Source organism: Cibotium barometz, chromosome 12 (genome assembly GCF_041138505.1).
Source record: "Cibotium barometz isolate CiBa-2024 chromosome 12, ASM4113850v1, whole genome shotgun sequence".
Taxonomy (NCBI): Eukaryota; Viridiplantae; Streptophyta; class Polypodiopsida; order Cyatheales; family Cibotiaceae; genus Cibotium; species Cibotium barometz.
In genome coordinates, this window is record NC_141057.1 from 37,991,835 (window position 1) to 38,000,085 (window position 8,251).

Here is an 8,251-nt window from a genome sequence, read left to right on the forward strand (position 1 = left end):
GGTTACCAATGATATCATAAGTATACTGATAAATGAATGACTGGAAATAAGGATTCAACCAGAGACTGAGGATTGTCATCAGTGATATAATGGTTTCATTAAAGGATTGTTTTAAAGTTAGCTGATGCTAAGAAAAAGGCAATTTCATATTGGGTGTGTAAGTGGTGTGACTAGTTTTATGTTTGCATGAACTTCCGGTTAGGGGGACTTGGAACTCTTTTCCTTGGTACCCGGGACAAAACCTAACCAAATTCTTAATTGGATCCCATCACTACAGTGGTTGGGCGGTTGGCTAACCCATGGGACTGGTTGGATGGGGTTAGGCTGGACTGATGGATCCGTAAATCGAGAATTAATTTCTATTATTACGATAGATGAAGTAAATCCCGGATAGTAATTGTTCTATGGATAGGAATCAACGGCTGTGCCTCTTGATGGGAAGAAAAGCGTTGATCCCAATGATCCAAGTGCAAGTTTCTTCCTTGATTTGACCAAGTACCGTTAGAGGTGCAGTCAGATCAATTTGATCAGTAATGATCTTGACTACGTTAGAGTAAAGAGTTATCCTGGTGGAATCGCCCGTGCTTTCCGGGTAAAGGAAGTTTTTCCGGTTTTGATTTTGGACAAACCGACGGATTAGTCTCTTGTCCGGATATCCGTGGGCGAGGCCCCGAGTGTGAGACCCCTACCCGCGCACAATGTGCTACTTCCACTGCTAGTACCCAAATCCGTTGCGCGGTGGAGACAGGGATCTCACACTGAGCCAGAGCCAAAGCTACCTCGACAACCTACACAGCAGCAGCTTATTGCTCATAAGCAATGGTCAGAGAGAGCATTCAAAGTGCTGCATTATCTGTCTATATGTATTTCTGATGCTATGCTCATACACATACAGGATGCTAAGAATCCCAAAGATGCATGGGATACTTTGGTCAAGATGTTTGATACAGATACGAGTGCTCGCAAGTCTCAGTTGCGACAGTAGATACATAATGTGAAAAGGAATAAAAGGAGCATACATGATTATGTGCAAGAAATCAAGAAGTTTGCAGATGCATTGGCGACAATAAATGCCCCCATGCCTGATGATGATTTGGTGGATATTACCTTGCGTGGTTTTGGCAAGGAATACAAATATTTTAATACATCTATCTCAGTGAGGAGTACAGGTTTACCAGACTTTGATGAGTTGGTTTCACTCTTGCTGGTTGAGGAAATCAAACTCAGTGATTCATTTCTGGATGCATCTACTAGCCATGATGATAATGGCAAAAATCAAGCTTTCTACTCGCAGAGAGGCTTTAGAGGCAGGGGGAGATTTGCATCACGAGGACGTGGTGGTAATGGTCGTGGATGGCAGGACAGGTCACCATAGCAGAATTTTCAGCCTTCATATGGTGCTCAAGGTGGTCGTGGATATGCACCTCAGAGAGGCAGAGGTAACCCCCGTGGTAGAGGACGTTGGCAAGGCCAACAAAATTCTATGCAAGATGTGGAATGCCATTACTGTGGCAAATATGGTCATATGGCGAGAGATTGTTTCCGCAAACAGAATGATTTGAGAGGGGGTAGAGCACAACGTGGTGGTCATTATGGTGGAAATTATGCACAACATGGTGGAAACTATGCATCAAGTAGTAATGATGGCACTGCAAATCATTGGTTTGCCATGAAACATGTTGTGAGTTCTATGACGACCAATGCTGAGAATGATGACACATGGTATATGGACTCAGGAGCATCAAACCATATGATATGTCATGGTGAATGGTTTGAGCATATGAAGCCTATGGATGTGAAAGGCTATGTGGAGACAGGTGATGATACCCAGCATGTCATTACACATGTTGAAAGTGTACCATTGGTTATGCACAATGGTCAGACAAAGTCTATGTCAGATGTGTTGTATGTGCCTTCTATCACAAAGAGCTTGGCCTCAGTTGGTCAAATGGTGAAACAGGGATTATAGGTTCGTTTCAAACGAGAATGGTTGCTTCGTTGAGGATTTTAAACATGGATGTGGAGTCATTGCTAAAGGAAAGAAAGAAGGCAGATTGTTTAAGCTAGATGCTAGAATTCCTGAGTTAAAATTAGCCATGTTCTCTAAGAGCAGAAATGTGGTACAGGACATTGATATGTGGCATAAGAGGATTGGACATGTCAATATACAAAGATTGAAGAACATGCAGGCAAGAGGCATTGTTAGTGGGCTGCCCAGATTCAAGTATGATGGGCATATGCATGTTTGTGAAGCCTGTCAGTTTGGAAAGCAGGCAAGGTTGAGGTTTCCTAGAGAAGGAAATATGAGTAGCAGGCCACTTGAGATTGTACATAGTGATGTATGGGGTCCTGCACAAAACCCATCTATCAAAGGTAGTCTATACTATGTGACATTCATAGATGATTTCAGCAGGATGACATGGATATACTTTCTCAGAGAGAAGAGTGAAGTGTTGGAAAAGTTCATGGATTTCAAAGCTTTTGCAGAAAAGCAATATGGCTGTTGGATTAAATGTTTGAGGACAGATGGAGGTGGTAAATACACCTCAAAAGCTTTTGAGCATTTCTTGAGGAAGCATGGAATAAGAAGATAATTGACTTGCAGGTATACACCTTAGCAGAATGGTGTGGCTGAGAGAAAGAATAGAGTCATATGTGAAGTGGCTAGGGCGATGCTCAATGAAAAGAGCATGCCAGATTACTATTGGGCAGAAGCATGTGCTACTGCAGTGTATATACTGAACAAAACACCTACAGTAGCCATTCATGGAAGCACGCCAGAGATGCGGCTTACAGGTTATAGGCCAGACATTGGACACCTCAAAGTTTTTGGATGCATAGCTTATGTACATGTGCCTGATGAAAGAAGAAGGAAGTTGGATCCTAAGGCAGAGAAATGTGTATTTGTTGGATATGCACAGAATCGAAAGGCATACAAATGTTACAACCCACAAACTAGACAAGTGGTCATCTCACGAGATGTGGTGTTTGATGAGCTTGCTAGTTGGTACAAAGCAAAAGATGAAGGTGTCATTGAGTCACTTGAGGCTGATGTGCCTGTGAACTTGCCACAAGCAAGTTCTAGTTCTACTTCTATGTCTGGCCCAGCAGCAGAGGCTGAGAGTAGTACAGTACGTCCCTGGTCAGGACGTTTGAGGCATGAGAGTGTGAGCACTGGGAGTAGTGCTATGGATAAAGGAAAGAAGAAGGTTGAAGGAATTGGAATCATAGGTTATGAGTCATCTAGTTCAGAGAGTTTGGATGAGGAGCTTGGCATACCTATTTTATGCACACCTGGTGCTAGGCAGGATAGATATGTGCCACCACATGCTAGAGTTACAGGTGTTCAGAGTGACCCGCAGGCATTGCGGAGATCCCAGAGAGTCAGATATCCAGTTTACAGATTGACATATCGAGATTTTGCTATGCACTATGCATATATGACATCTATGGTGAAGCATGTGGAACCTACATGCTATATAGAGGCTATTGGAGAGCATGTATGGGAGAAAGCAATGGATGTTGAGATGGACGCATTGGTCCATAATGATACATGGGACTTGGTTGCATTACCAAAGGACAAGAATGTTATTGGCTGTAAATGGGTTTACAAAGTGAAGTGCAAATCTGATGGTTCTATTGAGAGACATAAAGCAAGATTGGTAGCAAAGGGTTATGCATAGACCCAAGGTTTGGACTATGATGAAACCTTTAGTCTAGTGGCTAAGATGGGCACAGTGAGAGCAGTCATTGCTATGGCTGCAGCTAATGGCTGGGAAATGCATCAGATGGATGTCAAAAATGCATTTCTAAATGGAGACTTACAAGAGGAAGTATATATGGCACAGCCAGAAGGGTATGTACACCCAAGATATCCCACTCATATATGCAAGTTGAAAAAGGCATTGTATGAGCACCTCATGCTTGGAGTGATAAGATGAGCAGATATCTTATTTCACTTGGTTTTCAGATTTCTACAACAGATTCTTCACTCTATGTGAAGAAGACAGAGCATGGGATTGTTTTACTCGTCATCTATGTGGATGACTTGATTATCACAGGTGATCATAGTGCAGATGTGATGCATGTCAAGAAAGCATTGAGTGGACAATTTGACATGGAAGACCTTGGTGAGTTGAGATACTTTCTTGGAATTGAAGTGGTCAAAGATCATGCAGGTACTTGGTTAGTACAGCGCCAATATGCATTGGATATGTTGGCAAAGTATGGCATGACAGGGTGTAAGCCTATGAGTACACCTTTGGAGCAAAATGTAAAGTTGCGGACTGATTATGGCGAGGAATTGGATGATCCTTCTATGTACAGGAAGATGGTTGGTAGTCTCATATATATGACTATCACACGCCCGGACTTGAGTTATGCTGTGGGGCTGGTAAGCCAGTTCATGCAGAGCCCCAGAAAACCACATTTGGATGCAGTGAGACGCATCATGAGATATGTGAAGACCACTGCACATTATGGTCTACTTTATGAGAGTGGTAAAAGCTTGGACATACATGGCTACACAGATGCTGATTGGGTAGGTAGCGCATATGACAGGAGAGGTCTACTAGTGGTTATGCTTTTACACTTGGAAGTGCCGTGGTGAGTTGGAGTAGCAAAAAGCAACCTACAATTGCTTTATCCAGTATAGAGGCTCAATACAGGGATGTAGCCATTGCTACTTGTGAGGCAGTTTGGTTAAAGAGTCTCGTGGCAGATTTATGTGAGCCTATTGATGGCAAAGTTGTGATTCATTGTGACAACATGAGCAGTATACAGTTGGCAAAGAATCCAGTATTTCATGCGAGGACCAAACACATAGAGGTCCATTATCACTTTGTCAGAGAGAAGGTGCTGGATGGTACAGTTGATCTTCAGTATGTGAAGACTGATGAGCAGGTGGCAGACATCTTTACGAAGCCACTTAGCAGGGAGAAGTTTGAGTACTTCCGGACTATGTTGGGAGTACATGGGATGAGCTTGAGGGGGAGTGTTGAGAGTCTTGATATCCCAAGCTCATCTACATCTTCATCGATAGTACATCATGAGCTTGAGAGGGGTTGTTGAGATTCAAGCTCGATGTCAGTGTGAGCCAGCTATGCTATGTGCTTGCATGTTAGGTAGGAACATGTGTGAGACATAAATGACCGCGTGTCGAGCTAGTCATAGTGTGTGGACATTAGCTAGGGTTAGTAGAGTGTGGACACAATTCATAGTGTTGTGTGTATTTTGGATTATTGCATTATGCTTTGTGTGAGAGTGGAGATGGCTTCCCTCTATGGTTAGGGTTTGCAATATACATTAGGGTTTGCTCCTGTGTGTGTGTCTCCTCCCCCTCTACTGTTCTTTCAACACTCTTTACATGCCTAGGAAACTCTATGACCTCTATAGGGCATCTAGAGGGCATGCGTAGATAAATCTACCATATAGAGATCTAACTAATGCATGATAGCTCTATGCACTTTCATAAGGGCTCTTACCTTATGCATGCATAGAACTCTCTTTGATCTCTATGTAGAAGGTAGATCCCTTATACAAATGCATAGACATGAAAGAACTTTAATCATCATAGTGATCCTAATTTCATCCATTCTATCATTAGAATTCTTTATGCTTGTGACAAATGATTGTGCTACATCTCTAGTAAAGAGCTTCTTGAATGGCAATTGATTCTCAAGGATCGACACCCTTGTTTGATTATGGTCTCATACAAATTGCTTTGAACTATCTAGGATTTTGTAGCCATAGAAACATGCTAGATCACATCTAAAATATAGTAATTTATGCTTATGTAGAACACATAAAATTTACATCCCTCCTTCTCTACACTAAAATAAGAGCACGATCTAGTAGAATTACTTGGGTTGGATCTAGCAGCATAGTAATTAAAATCCCGTGTACTCAAGTACATGTCTTCTACAACTCATAATTACCTTCATCTTAAAGTTATAAAGATTGTACTTTCCTTCATTGCTAAATGGTGGTGATCATTCTTGAGAGGTGTTTCTTGTAAGTTAGACATTTTTTGAGATCTACTTCACATAACAAATTCTTACTTGGAGACTAAGATTTGATACCTAATCTCTGATACCGTGTAAGAAAATGTTTCTTGTGCACTAACACAAAAAATAGGATCTTTATATAATAAAAACTTAGCAATATAGAGAAGGCAAAATGGTTTATAGTTTTATTTTGCAACAATCTAGTAATCCATAACTTTGTAACCCACCATATCTAAGAAATATTATACTAGATTTAAGACTAAGTTTTTATGCAACCATTGAGAATCAACAACAAATTAGATAAAATGGGAAAAGTACCATTCCAAGATCGACCCATTTTTTGAGTTTGTTAAGGTTTTTCTTCTTTCCCATCATAAAATTAGAAATAAGCCCACTCAATACATAGAATTATGTACTTAAAAAAATGTTCAAATCAACAATGTTTTTATAGAACTTGTCTCTTAGGTTAGTAAGGGGAACATTACCAAACAAGATTTGGTTTAAAACAAGCACTTAAAAAATCAAAGGTTAGATAAGTATAATAAAAAGGTGTTAAGAATGTCCATACTAGGACCATTGTACATCTACCATGCATGCTAGATTATTGAATGGCCCTAGGGCCATTCTTCCATTCACACTCTTTCTTGCACATAGTATAAAGGACGACATGGAATTGCTCATGGGTCATTCCAATTCCTGAACCATTTGCAAACATCGCAGCACTCATTTCAGGCATGTCTACATTCAACGTAAATATTCTACCCACTCTGTTACCTTTTGCAACCAACCTGCACTTGTCTTTAAAGTCTTCAACATAACAACCATCAGGGTTAAACCGAACCTGCAAACCCTGCTCAATCATCTGGCCAACTCAAACCAGATTCTTTGTTATGTTCGGAACGTGAAGCACGTCTGCAAGGTACTTCACTTTGCGATCCTGCATAGACAATGGCACATCTCCAACATGGGCAATTAGATGAAGCACATCTGTAAGGTACTTCACTTTACCATCCTGCATAGACAATGGCACATCTCCAACATGGGCAATTGGATGAGCAGTGTCATCCCCTGTTTCCACAAAACCTGGTCTTTCAAGGTTTTTCATCTCCTTGAACCACTCCCCATGACTTGTCATGTGGTTCAAAGAACCTGAATCCACATACCATACATCATCTTTTTGTGCTGCTTCAACATTTTCAGACATGGCATTCAGGACATGCTGCATAACAAACAACCTTTCATTATCCTCATTATTTCTGCTTGAGGATGCATAGTTGTTCTGCTGCACTTTCCCATTTTGCATGTCAGCCTGCTTCTTATAACATTCTGCCTACACATGTCCAGGCTTACCACAATAAAAGCATTCGCGTGCATCATTATATTGCCTTTGCCAATTTCCACGTCCTCTTTGACTCCCCCTACCTCTGAATTTGCCTCTTCCACCTGTGTGTTGTTTATGTTGTTGTTGTGTATTCTGGGATTGTTGTTGTTGCTACTACTGGCCATAATTCTGATTACTCTTGATTACCTATTCGGCCACCTCCTTAACCGCATCCACGGCCTCCTCTACCTCGTCCTCTTCCTGAACTTGTGTAGAACGCCTGTTGCTCTGAACTTTTTTTGTTTTGTGAAGACTGTTGGTCTTCACCCAATCTCTTCTCTTCTATAATCACCATAGACACCAAATCTGTAAAGTTGGGAATGTTTTCAAGAGTCTGAATAGACGTCTTGAACGCCTTGTATTGTGGCCCGAGACCACGTAGAGAGACTTCCACCTTATCATCATCATCTACTGACACACCAATAGATGCAAGGGATTCCACAATACCCTTTATCTTCAATGCATAGTCATTCACAGACATGCTCTTTTTCTCCACAGTATGAAGTTCATTCTTCAACTGTATCTTACGTGCCTTGGTATTTGTTTCATAGAGTTTACCAAGGTGTCCCACACCTCCTTGGGGGACTTGGCATCCTGAATGTGCCCAATCATGGTGTCCTGTATACTAATGGAGAGCCAATACATAACTTTCCTGGCTCCTTGGTTTCAGTCTTTAAACTCTTTCACATCTGCAGCAGCAGTCGGATTTATGTCCGGTATCTCCGGTGCCTCTTCATGCTCACCTTCTATGTAGTCCCAATAGCCCTTTCCCATCAGGAAATTCGTCAACCTGAACCTCCAAGCATGGAAGTTGTTCTTATCAAGCTTCTCAGCCACAATCTGGGTTATGCCATCATTTGACATC